A 14,370-nucleotide genomic window follows, 5' to 3' on the forward strand; every position below is an offset into this window, starting at 1 on the left:
GGCTGGCCAGCAGAGGAGTGCCAGAGGCTCTCCATGAATTCTTCTGCCTTCCCAAAGGGAAGGGAAAGGGAAGAAGGAAGAGAGGCTGATGGGGTGGGAAAGGAGGGCTTGGGGTCATACACTTGCATGTCTCCAACACAATGAGGAGTGTCACAGACCACAGAAGGTGGTCACATGCCCCTGGTGCTAAATCAATGCTGAACCTGAAATCCATTTCCTTAATAAAACAACAAAGTTCAGACAACTTAATAGATGAGGGTTGGCCACAGCCCAGCTGGGAGCATCTCCTTGGGGATGCTCTTCACTTTAATTGTTGTTCTGCCTACCTGCAGCCTGGGATGCTGTTGGTCAGGTGCCAGAGCAGCAGCTCCTGTGCACGACAAAGAAATGAGTGGAAAACCAAGTGGTGATATCAGAGGCTTGTCTCTAGCTCATTCCAGGCACTGAAATGCCTGTTTACAAGGAAAACAGAAGGGAATATGTTGTGAGGCTGCTGGCAGCAGAAGCTCTTTGTGTGCTTTTGTGGCATGTCAGCACAGCTCTCCATGAGAACACCTCAAGGTTCAACAGACCCAGGAGCTAAGTTCAACCAGTTCATGGCAAATACAAGAGGCACTTAGGAAACTGCAGCCCTCCACAGGCACTCTGGGGTGGGTTTGACCACAGTGCCTCCATTTTTAGGCTCACTACACCTTTTAGAGACATGAAACCTCTGAAGGTTGGACCAGATGATCCTTGGGGTCCCCTCCTACCTGGCATTCTGTGAAAGCTCTTTCAATGATGTGGTCATCAATGTAAGAAGGAGGCAGTATTCCAATCCAGAGACACAGGGTTAGTGCTGTGGGTGAGATCTGAACGTGACAGAGAGCTGCAGCTCTCCACAAGATTGATGCCAGCAAGAATTGGCTCCAATTATTTGATGTTTTTCAGCACTTACAATTTAATTCAGGTCCCTTCAGGCAGAGAGTTTTGAATTGCAGGGACAGCAAACAGAGCTCAGGAGTGGGCTAGAAGAGCTCTGGCAGGTTTCACAAGTGCTCTACAACCTGCCAGGTGCTTCTCCCTTTTTTCCTGACCCTTGGCTCTGAGCAGGGTCTGCAGCAGCTCACACAGGCTTTGTCTGATCCAGCCTGGTCACATTACCACATGTTTCCCCCACAAATCCTGAACTAGGTGTGAGAGGGCTTGCAGGGAAGACTGGGAGAGACATCTGGGTGTCTTGGTAATGAGGAAGAGAAAACATCACAGACACAGAAACCCAAAAGGCACTTCCCTCAGCGCTTCAGAGGCAGAACTGGCTGCCTGGGAGCACAGAGGTCCTTGCTCCAGAGTCACCAGGTTCTGGGTGACATCTCAGCTGAGTGAAATCTCCTGAAGGGGCTGAGAACAGGAGAAGGGGTGAGAGACCAGGCAGAGCTGAGGTTCAGCTGGATTAGAGATTTCTGTACAGTGATACAGCTGGAGATTAGCATCCCCTGCACAAGAGAGGCTCACATTTGACTCATCCTGCAAACACCAGGGGCAAACAGGAGGCTTGGCAGTGAATCACAAAACAACACTGTCTGGAGACAGGTTAGCAAGACCCAGCTCCTCGGGCTGGGTGCACCTAACTCCACAGCCTGAGTGATCTCAAAGCCAGGCACCTACCCAAAGGCAAGCAGAGCTGCTCTGCTGCAGCTGGCAGCGAGCAGAGTGTGGGGCAGCCCAGTGCAGAGCAGCACCTCGAGCTCCTGGGGAAGCTCATCTGCTTCCCTCTTGGGGAGAGCCACCTCGGCCTGGCCACTGCATTTTAGATGGCTCCCGAGAGGCGAGAGGAATCCTCCCCTCAGCAGCTGACCGTGGCAGAGGGATCACTCAGCTCCAAAACCAGCCCCACAGGGGGTGGTGTTAAACTGAGGGACGGCTCTTACCTCAGCCGCTCCTGAAGATGTCCACCTGCAGACATGCCCTAGCTGCAGATCAGCTTTCCACCACAGCAGTGTTTCACTACCACTCCAGCTCTTGTCAGGAGGTGGCAGGAATTTCTGGTCTGGTGGCATTCAGCAAACATTTCCATGCCACCTCACATGGCCACTTCGTGTGACCACCGCCAGCAGCCTCTCCCTGTGGTCAGCTCCCTCATGTGAGATCTGTGACTACTTCAGGTGACCTCAGAGAGTCTTGCCCACTCTGAGCTGCCAGCCACTTCCTTACCTTCCCATTTCACCTTTGGCACTCCTGGCACTAAGAGATCTGCAGCTGATGGCCATAAATGTTCTGGGTTCTGGGGCAGAGACAAAAAGCAAAACCATTTGAGGGGCTGGATGTTGAAGACTGGAGAAACTAAGTCACTGCAAGACCAAAATACATTTGCTTATTATTCCTCAGCAGCCTGAAGCTGCTAGACTAATCATAGAGAGCTCCAATTGGAGTGGAGTATAAAAATCAATACAAATAATTCAATTACATACAAGAGAGAGTCCTGGGTCAGGGTGAAGAGCAGGGCTGATAAGGAGCTGGGCTGCCTGCCCCTTCAGCTGACCTCCCAAGTTGTCACAGTCAGGTTTGATTTCTCTTTCAATTTTTCAGTGGCCTCACCCCTGGAAGGCAAGGCCAGGCCATGCTCACCTGCTGGGGAGGTCCTGGGCCATGCCTCTCTGCTGGGCTCCACCTGCAACCTCAGACAAGTTTCCCTGCAGTCCTGTGAGAGACAGCGAGCACCTTAGCTTCCCAGTCTTTCCAGTGGGGAAAAAGCAACATGAGAGGACAAGGAGATGTAGCCAGTGTGCCTCAAGGGTCTGTGTGTGGGGCAGGAGTGCATCCTGCATTTCCCAAGTCCATCAGCTCGGCCACAGGACTATTTTCATCCACGACTTAAGGCTGATACCCTTGATCCCAGGCGGCTGCCCACAAGACACACTTCAGTGGGACTGGGGTCCTAAAGGAAGGAAAAATTCCTTGAGAATATCCTCCTGGTTCCAGTGTGTCTGGGGAGAACAGAGCCCTTCCCTGCAGCTCACCCATGGGTGGATTTGTGGGGATGGTTTTCCTCCCAGAGCCTGAGCCCCAGCTGGGCAGAGGCCAGCACACACCGCTCAGGAATCCCAAGAATGAACCTCCTGCCCCAGCCAGAACCTCCCTGTGACCAAAGCCCGGTGTGCCCGGCCTGGGGGGTCACTCACATGGAGAGGAACCATGCACAGACCCTCTGGGACATCACCAACAGAGGCTTTAGGAGGTCCCACAGCCTCGCTCCCTCCTGAGCAGTGAAGGGAAGCTGCAGACACAAACAGACCTCACAGGGTTGGGTTAATGGTTGGACTTGATGATCTTAAGCCAAAATGATTCTGATGGTAGCATTCTAAGTGTGCAGGCTGCATGGGCTGTGCCTCTCTCATCCTGACAGCCTTCATCCAGGGAGGCAACAGCTGACCTTTATATTTACCTCACAAGACTTGTCAGTTGCTATTCTTGCTCCCCACTAAGGGCTGGAGAAGGCTGCATGGGTACAAGTGTGAGCCCTCCACACTTCTGATGACAATGCTGCAGGAGCTCATCCACAGCCATGGGGAGCAAGGAGGAAACCCAGCAAACAGGCAGCCCCTGAGAGCACCAAGCAGTGGTTCTCTTGGTGTCTGGGTACACTGAGCTACAGGAGGGTGAGGGACAGCACAGGGTGCCTGCCAGCACAGGGTGCCTGCCACGCTCCCATGCAAGAGCATCCACAACACGAGGCTGAGAAATGACAAACTGAGCAGAGAGGGAAGTGAGCAGTGCAAACTCAGAGGATGTTTGTGGTACCAAGGGCAACTCCTGCTCTTGGAATCCTGCTCCAACCTTAGCTGCTGCTGGAAAAAAACACACCAACAAATAGATAAAGTTTAGCCTTCAGGCTTCAAACCATCACCCAACTCTTCCATCAGGGCTGAGAATCCCAAATTAAGAGCTGAGAATCCCAAATAAAGAGCTGAGAATCCCCAAATACAGAGCTGAGAATCCCCAAATACAGAGCTGAGAATCCCAAATACAGAGCTGAGAATGTCATCACCAGCTCCCCCCAGCCCCAAACACCCTCCATGTCTGGAGGAGAAGGGGATGGGGGCAGTGTGATTCTGCAGTGCTTGAGCTTAGGGATGGTGCAGTTTGCCTCCTCACTCCCTTCCAGTGAGGGAAGATGGGGGGAGGCACAAACACAGTGCCTCTCTTGAATGGCTGGGCACTGGGCTATATATAGAACCTGCTCTGTCCTACTTAAGTTATGACTAATGCTAAACAATTAGAAATTCAGATGGCTGCATCTTTGAGGGAGCAAACATCTCAGGTGCACCATTTGGTGTTCATTAGAAAGATGGAGGAACCAGAGAATTGTTTGGGTTGGAAAAGCCCCCCAAGATCATCCAGTCCAACCATCAACCCAACCATGGCCACCAAACCGTGTCCCAAGTGCCATGGCCACAGGTTTCTTGAACACCTCGAGGGCTGGGGACTCCACCACCTCCCTGGGCAGCCTCTGCCAGTCCCTGACCACTCTTGCAGCAACACATTTTTTCCTCCTGTCCAACCTAAGCCTCCCCTGGCACAATTTCAGGTCATTTCCTCTCCTTCTATCTCCTGAGACTAGGGAGAGGAGACCAACCCCCTGGCTCCAGCCTCCCTGAGTTCCATCCAGGGGGCACTTACCAACAGGTGCCTGGTGCTGGGAGTGGAGCCCCAGGAGATTAATTGCAAGGGAAAATGAAGGAGATGAGGAGACTCTTGAGAGAGCAAAAACTATTGTCATCATTCAGTGACCAAAGGCTGCCAGCTCCTTAGGGAAGGGACTTTCTGCCCTGTCCCACCCCTGCCTGGTGTCTAGCACAGCAGCACCCAAGTCTGTGAGTAGGAAGCCTGAGTGCTGCTGCACCCTGCGGTAAAGAGCAGAATGAAACCAGCTGGGGACATGAAGATTCAGCATCTCTGGGGTACAGATCAAGGCAGAGGCCCCTGGAGCTCTTCATGAAGACACTTCATTTCTGTGAGAAGAGAACCCTGGCACACAGCTACTGCTTGCCCTCAGGGATCTGGCAGGACTTTGTCTGCTCCCTCCCCTTCAGGGCTGCAGTGTGGCAGCACTGGAGCAGGTCTTGATGTAGAATCACAGAACTGCTTCATTGGAAACCATTGCTCAGGTCCCCTCTGGGGCTGCTCTTCTCCAGGCTCAACAACCCCAAGGCTCTCAGCCTTTCCTCCTCAGAGATGCTCCCTGCCCCTCAGCACCTTTGTAGCCTTCACTGTTCCCTGTCTCTCTTGAGCTGGGGAGCCCAGGACTGGACACAGTATTCCAGATGTGGCCTCACTGGTGTGTACAGAGACTTTGGACTACCCAGGCTTGCCTGATACTGCTCCAGCAATGCAATGGTGTCACTCCTTACAAGAGCCTCGCTGAGGGCTGGTGGCTCCTTGCTTTTCTTTGCAGGAGCAAGCCCATGGGTTTGGAGCAGCAGCAGCTCAGCTCTCTCACTCTGCCCTGGTCTCCATGCCCTTGGATCAACAGCTAAACTGAAGCTTGGCTAAAACCATCTGGGTAAATGCCAGCAGCTCGTCAGCTCCCTTCTCTGACGTAACCTGGCTCCCCCAGATGAAGTCTTTACCAAATGACAGGGGAAGGAGGAGATCTGAGGAGTGAACAACTATAGAAGGGCCACAGGGTGGGCTCAAAGGCATTAGGAGCTCCGTGTTCACAGCTCCTCCTCAGAGGCTTTCAAGTGGGAGAAGACAGCTGCCAGCAGAGGGGCCAAGGCTTTTTTTAAACCTGAAAAAACAACATCAGAACTGGAACCAGTAAATAAAGTTCCATTTTATGCACTGCTGGAGTGGGAAGCCTCTCTTTGGAGGCAGCCACATACATGGGCAGCCCAAGGCTGGGAACGTCCCTGTAAGGCTCCTTCAGTTCCCTCCGTGAGGGCTGGGTGAGAAGTAATTTTAGAGCAGCCAAACTGAAGGTGTTAACAGTGAGTGCCACTGACCTTTGGGTGTTGCTGTAAGACAGCAGTGTGAAGGAGAATAAACTCCCTCAGGTTGTCTCTCTTTGCTTGTCTGTGAGGGAAGATTTTACAAACCCTTGGCTCAGGCAGGCAGCTCAGCTGAACCCCCAGGGGATGCCACCCCAGGCAGGCTGCTCAGCAGTGCCTCCACTCTGAGAGAGGGATCCAGAGGAAGATGGGAACCCATCTAGTAACAGGGGTGACATGAAAGCACTTGGAGCTTAGCCAGAATTGCTCCTGGGCTTGAGAGTGAGGAAGGTTCCTCTGAGTAGTAGTTTCAGTTTAATGTTGTTTCAACCCACCAGACTCTGTTAGCAGGAGAAGGAAGAGGGTGTGGTGTGGGGAGCAGAGCTCAGCCCTCTGCTTGTCTCACCTGTATTCACAGGATCAGAGACTTGTTTGGGCTGAAAAAGCCCTCTGAGATCATCCAGTCCAACATAACCCAGCACCACCATGGCCATCAAACCCTGTCCCCAGGTGCCACGGCCACAGGTTTCTTGAACACCTCCAGGCATGGGGACTCCACCACCTCCCTGGGCAGCCTGCTCCAACCCCTGACCACTCTTGCAGCAAAGAAATTTTTCCTCCTGTCCAACCCAGCCCTCCCCTGGCACAATTTCAGGTCATTTCCTCTCCTTCTATCACCTGAGACTAGGGAGAGGAGACCAACCCCCACCTGGTTCCAGCCTCCTTTTAGGGAGCTGCAGAGAGCAATGAGGTCTCCCTCAGCCTTCTCTTCTCCACACTGCACACCCCCAGCTCCCTCAGCTGCTCCTCACCAGCCCTGTTCTCCAGACCCTTCCCCAGCTTCCTTGCCCTTGCTGATCCAGAGGGGGAAAAGGAGCTGGTTCTGAGTCCAGAGCTGATGCAATTGTGCACCCTGAAATCTAGGGGTTTGACACTGACTGCACTTACACTGGAAAGCTCTCCTGTTTGTCTTGGCAGGGCTTCTGGCAGAGCTGTGTGATGGAGGCTGGCGGGCTGCTGCAGAGCAGGAACGGGGATTTGATGCCAGGAACAGGGAACTGCTGAACTGGAGAAGGGCAGCAGCAAGGGAGTGGCTTCTGCAGGGCTAGAGGTGGTTGACCTGCACCAGCATGGCAGCAGGAACCTCTGTGTGACTCAAGGCACCCTCCAGGCTCAGTGCTGAGGAGGTGCAATTCCTTCTTCATTCTCCTGCTAGTTCCATTCAAAACAAGCCTCAAAGCGGCTAGAAGGAGCACTGTGCACTTCAACCAGCCCCCAGCCCCCAGCTTCAGACTGCAGCTCCTGATTGCACTCAGCCTGAGTGCATTGTCCCCTCAGGACCCCCCACTTCTAGAGCCAAACTAGCTGCATCTCCAACTGCACCACCCTTGAGTGCTGCAGAAGTGACAACGACCCCAGTGCTCACCGTGCCTCACAACCACACCCTGGAGCTGTCATTCCTTTGCCTGAGCCTTCAGCTCTGTGCCCCCGGGCTCTGCTGGGACGTGGCCTGTGGCCTGGGGACTTTGTGCTGCAGTGACAGGCTTCAGGCTTAGCAGCAGAGAATCTTAGTAGAATAACATAGAATTTTCCTTCACAAGTCTGTCTGGACAGAGATTGATTGGGAAGCCCTCCCTGCCGGGGACAGCTGCACCAAAACCAACCCAGCCCCAGCAGATCCTGCCACCCAGGGTGACCATGATGGGAAAAGAGACCTTCAGGCACACAACTCATCTGTAAAGCACCAAGATCCTTCCTTGCCCAGCAAATGTGTCTCTGCATCTCACCCTGCTGCCCTTGCTCTGCAAAAGGAATTGATCTTGCAACTGATTGTGGAAGGCTCCTCCACAACAGAAGCAATGCAGATGATCAGCCACAGCCCAGATCTCCACTGGGAACACCGAGAAATTCCAGCAGTGCTTTCTGAGCTGGGAGAGGGCTTGCTTTGTGCCTCCAGCTGAGGAACCAGCATCTCTCTGAGAGGAAGAGTGGGATGAGCTCTGTCTAAGGCTCCTGATTGCCCTTTAATCATCTGTTTAGCCTGAACCATCCCATACCTACTGGTGGGAGCCAAGAGGTGGTGCTAGAACTCAGCTATCTGGCACCCAGCAAACATCTCCTCCCTCTGGGCTTCAGGTGGAAAGCTGTAAAAGATGGCTGAGCTCATCAACAGTGCCAGCCTCTGATGTCCAGTGAGCTCAGCAGTCTGGGCTCTTAGGAAGAGTCTAGCCTGGTGTGCAGGTTTAGGGGCTAGCTGCTCTGGAAAGCTGGGACTAGCTGATCTCCAGGGCCCCCTTCCAACCCCTACTGTTCTGGGAAAGCAATCAGCCTCAGTTCTTCCTCCTTGCTGCCCAGAGTTCTTCAAACTGTTCACTCCAGCTGCATCCAGAAGCAGTCCTGATGGATACAGTGAGAACTACCTCAGATGCAAACAACTCATCAGCTAATCTTGTCTCATTGTCCCTAAATTGAGCACTAGAGCCACACTCTGCCAGACAGGGGTGAGTCAAATCATGCTTAAAACTGACCCCAGACCTTTCATCAGTGACAAATGTCCTGCTCTGGGGATGAATTACCAGAAGCTCTTTCAGTGGCAGGGGATCTCACTATGGTTTGGGTTAAGAGCCTCGAGTAAGAAAGCAAGAACTGCACCAGAGATCCCTACAGCATCACTGACAGCATCTGCCACTGCTGAGGCTTTCCTTGCCCTGCTGCTGTCTGCCTGAACTGGAAGCTCAGTCCCCTGGGAACTTCTCCCTCTTTGTAGCCACCCCCACAGGGACATTCTGGTGCTGCCAGTGGCAACTTGAGCAATGTCAGGAAGGAAGAGTAGGTACAACTGTGATGAGACCAACACAGCAAGGTCTCAGTGGCAGATTTGCTTCATAGACCTTTCCAAACCACACTGAGCAGAGACCACAAGGGCACTGAATCACCACTCTCCTGTCAGAACTGCCGAGGGTGGAAGAGACCTTTGAGGTCACCAAGTCCAACAGCTCACCTAGGGCTCAGCACCCCACCACTGCTGAGCCACTGCCACTGAACCACATCCCTCAGCACCACAGCCACAGGTCCTCTAAGTCCCTCCAAGGATGGGGACTCCACCACCTCCCTGGGCAGCCTGGGCCAGTCCCTGAGAGCTCTTTCTATGAAGAAATTGTTCCTAATAGCCAACCTGAACCTCCCTTGAGGCTGTTTCTTCTCACCCTATATCCATCTCCACTAACATCTGAACAACCAAGCCTCCTTCCTCAACCTCCTTTATCCTGTGAAAACAACCCACCCCAGACTGGTCCTTCAGCACCACGAAGGGCTTGCTACCAGATTGCACCCTCCTGGCTGGTGGGTAGGGAAGAGCTCCTCAACAATTAGCTGCTGGAGCACTTGAAAGGCAAAGTTTTTTAAAGCTGCTGGTGAATAAACCTGGGCTTATTTCATCATCATCATCATCATCATCATCATCAGAAAATAAGAGATCACTGAGGCAGCAAACCCAAATGCTGGGAGATATTACAGACTGTGTTATTCTGTTCTTCCATCCTTTGGATCCTGTTGCCTTGGTCTGCACTAGAGGCACTTTGGAGCAAAGAGGTGTCACAGCCACCTCCCGTCTGGGGATCAGTGCAAGCATTTAGGGTACTCTAGGGAACCAGACAATTAGTGATGCTATTCTCTGCCCCCCAAAATGCACACACATCACCCATAAAGCCACAGATCAGCATCACAGACTTATTGGTGCTGGTTTTGGAAGCCTATGCATCTGAAAAGAGGCTGAGAAGACCAAAGCTCTGAGAAAGAAAAGCTCCTGACACTCTCAGAGCAAGCTCTGGGCACCGAGCTCCGAGTCCTGGATCAGAAGTGCTGCAGCCACCTGGTGCAAAGTGCTGCTGGATCAAAAATTCTTCAAAAGCAAGTTAATTTTGTGCTGCTCTGGGTATCATCTGTTCCCCCTAAAGCTGGCACAGAAGGTGGAGGCTGCATAAATACCACAGCACGTGGTGCACGCGAGAAACGGGAGCGTGGCTCCCTGCTCCAGCTGGAGCGGTGGCTGAGCTGGTGACGAGCAGCTCCACCGGCGAGGAAGGTGCCAGCACCACCACCAAAACAAAGAGAGGGCACTGGCAAGGCAAGCCAAACTACCAACAATTATCCTTTGTCACTTGAGCCTTTCACCAAGGTTTGGACAGAGAACACACCCTTCTGTCAAGCTTTTGTGTGGCAGTGGCTGTGGACTCGTGTCCAAACGGGGAACAATAGCACCCCGAGCCCACAGCACTGCTTTGTGCTTAAAATAGCCCAGCTGGCAGCAGCAAGCCAAGTTTCATAAGCAGCCAGCAGCAGCATGGCTCTTCAGTAGCTTTAATGAACTGAGAAGACCAAGACATTTCAAAGAAGGCACAAGCCAGCAGGTAAAGCTTTCTGAGCTCCTGTGGTCCCTCTCTGCCAAAGGGCACAGGCACAGAGCGGAGCCAGGAGGCTGGAGATTAGTTCTGCCCTCCTTTCCTTTCCTAAAGCACTTCTGCTACGTCCTGAAGGCCTTACCCAGATGTTACTTACTCCTGGACTCCTCATGTCCAACCTAAGCCTCTCCTGGTGTAACTTGAGGCCATTTCTTCTTGTCCTGTCACCTGTTCCTTGGGAGAAGAGACCAACCCCTGCCTGCTGATGCAGTATCACAAAGACTGGCACCATCAGGAAGAGCACTTGGGGTGACACACTGGCAGTGTTGTGGTTCCTGTCCTTCCTGTGCTTGTGTGCTCACCATTGTCTTTCCTGAGAAGTCTGATTTTCCATCTCTTATTATTTCCCACCTTATCTTGTGGACCCCCACTTCCACCCTTGTACAAGGAATAAGAGCTAGAGTGAAGGCTGAGACTTCCATACTCAAGTCCTTTCTCTGGTACTGCCACCTCAGGTACTGTTTCCCATGAAATATTCCTTCTGGAGATGCCTGCAGTGAAGAGCATGGGGTACACAGAACAGAGGCTTCCAGTCCTGGAAGCCCTGTGACCCTACATGAGATAGCCATGGCCCAGGAGGTCACCCCACCCAGCCCCTGAGTGCTGTGATCTCCCCTCCCCTCCTCCCAGGTTGCTCTCAGAGCTCACAGATGGCTGTCTGCAGAATGGCTCTAATCAGGCACAATATTTTGCATGCAGTTAATCATTCAGATGGGACTCCACATCTCAAGCAGTTCAGATCTCCCTAATTAATGTTTTGCATCATGATGGTATTTACAGTAATTGGGGCTGATATCTGGAGTACAGTAAAAGCTGCCATCTCATTCCCTCCTAAAGAACCAATTACCTTCAGTTGTTAGCAAATTCACATCAACATTTGGGTTTACTCCTGCTGACAACACAAAGCCAGCTCCTTCCATGGCACAGTGCAGTGGGAGGCCATCAGCTCAGGCCTGAAAGGCACTGCAGGCAGAGTTTCAAAGACAGGTAGAACTGATAAGGTTGGAAAAGACTTCTAAAGACCATGAAGTCCAACTGTTAGCCCAGCACTGCCAAGCCCACCACTAAGCCATGTCCTTGAGTGTCACATCTGCATGCCTCCCAAATCCCTCCAGGCATGGTGGCTCCACCACCTCCCTGGGCAAACTGTTTCAGTGCCTCACAACCCTTTGGGGGAAGAAATTCCCCAACTAGTTCCAACCCCACTGCCATGGATACCTTCTACTTGTCTTGGAGGCTGGAGCTGAAGTGTGCTCCTGACTTAGAGCCTGGCAGTGAAATCAATCCACAAAGTGTCTCCAGGACAAGGACTGCAGAGGAAGCTGACAGCTTCTGTAGTCAACCTCTTCTCTGACGTCCATGTGTTACAGGAGACAGCTTGTGCCCAGGGTCACTCAGCCCAACTTCCACCTAATTCCTCATGCCTGGTGTTTTCAATTAGCACCTCTCAAGGCCCACAGCCAGCCAAGAGGAAAGATCAGGCACAGGAACTGGGGCAAAAGTCAAGCAAGAGGAAGCAAGGCATTAGTCTTTTGGGGTTTCTCATCTCCAGATTATAGAGCCACAGAATCATTTTGGTTGGAACAGACTTTTAAGATCATGGAGTCCAACCCTTACCCCAGCACTGCCAGGGCACCCCCAACCCATGGCCCTCAGCACCACATCTCCACAGCTTTGAAACCCCTCCAGGGATGGGGACTCCACCACTGCCCCGGGCAGCCTGGGCCAGGGCTTGACAACCCTTTCCACAAAGAAATGTTCTTCATGTCCAACTTAAACCTCTCCAGGGACAGCCTGAGGCTGTTTCCTCTTGTCCTATCGATTTTCATGCCCATTAGCCTGGAGGATACTTTAATGACATCCTCAGGCTTCAAAGTTTCCTGGAAGTTCCTACTTGTGGAGAAGCTACTACAACAGCTCCTTTGCTGCTCACCTTGGCTCTCCCTGCAGCAGGAGTCAAGAATAAAGCCAGGACCACTAAACCTTCCTCTCTTGCTAAAAGAATATCTATGATTGCCTCTTGTCCCATCACTTGTCACCAGGGACAAGAAATCAATGCCCACATCACCCCAACCTCCTTCCAGGGAGTTGGAGAGAGCCAGAAGGTTCCCCCCCCCAGACCCAAGCCTCTTTTTCTCCAGGCTGAACAACCCCAGTCCCCCCAGCTGCTCCTCACAAGCCCTGTGCTCTGCACCCTTCACCAGCTTCCCTGCCATCCTCTGGCCACACTCCAGAACCTAATGGCCACCTGCAGGGTGGCACCTGCTGCTCAAGTCACTGCAAGCCACAGCATCTGACAGCTGATTTCAGGAGGAGATGTGGAAGTGCCCCCTGCCCATGGCTGTGCAGGAGATTCACCCAGACACAGGCAGGGGTGGCAGGGAGGTGTGCAGCCCAGGGGCGCCCGGCAGCACGCAGCCACCCCGGCGCCGGAGGCGGGGATGGAACGGTGCCACGCTTGGTTCTCCCTCTGGGAAGTCCTGTTGCAGCAACTGGTTATTACCTAATAACCTAATCAGCAGTAGCAGCAATATTTGGCACTCCAAACCACTTTATATTCAAAGAGCTACACGAGCAAATTAGGTAGAAAATTAATCCCTAACTAATTAAGGCAAAGGAAGGAAGCAGCACCAATATTTTTAGAGAGCTGCAGAAGCCAGGGCAGCTCGTTAGGGCACAGCCATCCTTTGCTGTGGCTTTCTGGAGGGAGGACATTGGGGAAAATTTCTTCACAGAAAGGGTTCTCAAAGCCTGGCCCAGGCTGCCCAGGGAGGTGGTGGAGTCCCCACCTCTGGAGGGATTTAAAAGCCCCTTGGATGTGGTCCTGAGGGACATGGTTCGGCGGCGGCAGCTTAGCAGCCCCGGGCGAGCTGTTGGACTTGCTGAGCTCAAAGGTCTCCTCCAATCTCAAGGGTTTGTGATTCTGTGAAGCAGGTGGTTTTCAGCAGGGGAAAAAGACAAAAACAGGAAAGAAGGTAAGCTCTGCTCTTAGCAGATGTTAGCGGCTCAGGGGCAGTCCTAGCGGGATGCTTTGGAGCTGCCTGATTAATAAACATCAGCACAGCAAGGAAAACTTGTGTAGATCACAGCCCAGCCACAGCAGGCTGCCCAGAGAGGTTGTGGAGTCTCCTTCTCTGGAGAGATTCCAAACCCTCCAGGCCATTGTGGTCCTGGGCAAGCTGCAGCAGAGGCTTTGGGCAGAGTTGTTGCAGGGTGTTAGTGAGCTCCAGGGACACCTTCCTCCCTGGGGGAAACAAGATGTGAATGAGAAGCAGGAACCAGGAGGTCCCAACCCTCCCCACTTATATTTGTCTCTGCATGGAATTCCAGCACAAAGTTTCCCCCTTGCAATCAGCTCCATGATTCAACAGTTCCACAAGCAGGAGCCTCTCTCTCTCTCTGTCTGTCTGTCTCTCTCTCTCTTCTTGGTAGTATTCCCAAGAGTTTCCTCCAACTATTTTAGTTCTTCATTTCTCTCTTTCCTTTTCTTCTCTTCCCCAAGCAACTTCTTCCCCAAGCACCTATCTGCAATTGGATCCTACTCTAAATTCATGTCAAGATCAGCTTATGCATTCACTGCTGAATGAATTTCAAATATGTGCTCCTTGTGTTCCTTTCCCAACAGGATAGAGAGGCCTCTTGAGCTGCTTTAAATGTCTCATTACAAATGCTTCATTAGAAACTACGTCACAGATTGTGTCAATCTGGTCCAGGCTTTCATGCCAAAAAGTAAAGACTTTCAAGCTGTGCCTTTCTTGCCATTAAGTTTCCAATCTGTTTTTAGAATCTCAATCAGTTCTTTAAGGAATGCAAATGTTTCTTCTCCCTTCAGTGCTGGAAGTAGCCATTGGGAAATGCACATGCATAATGCTTCCCTGCTCCTGCATGTGTTGAAGCAATCAGTCCTGCTGCAAGGGCAGGCTGCTCCCTCCACACTGCCT

This window comes from Melanerpes formicivorus, unplaced genomic scaffold (assembly GCF_026170545.1).
Source record: "Melanerpes formicivorus ecotype bairdi unplaced genomic scaffold, bMelFor1.0.p_v2 SCAF_65, whole genome shotgun sequence".
NCBI classification, from domain to species: domain Eukaryota; kingdom Metazoa; phylum Chordata; class Aves; order Piciformes; family Picidae; genus Melanerpes; species Melanerpes formicivorus.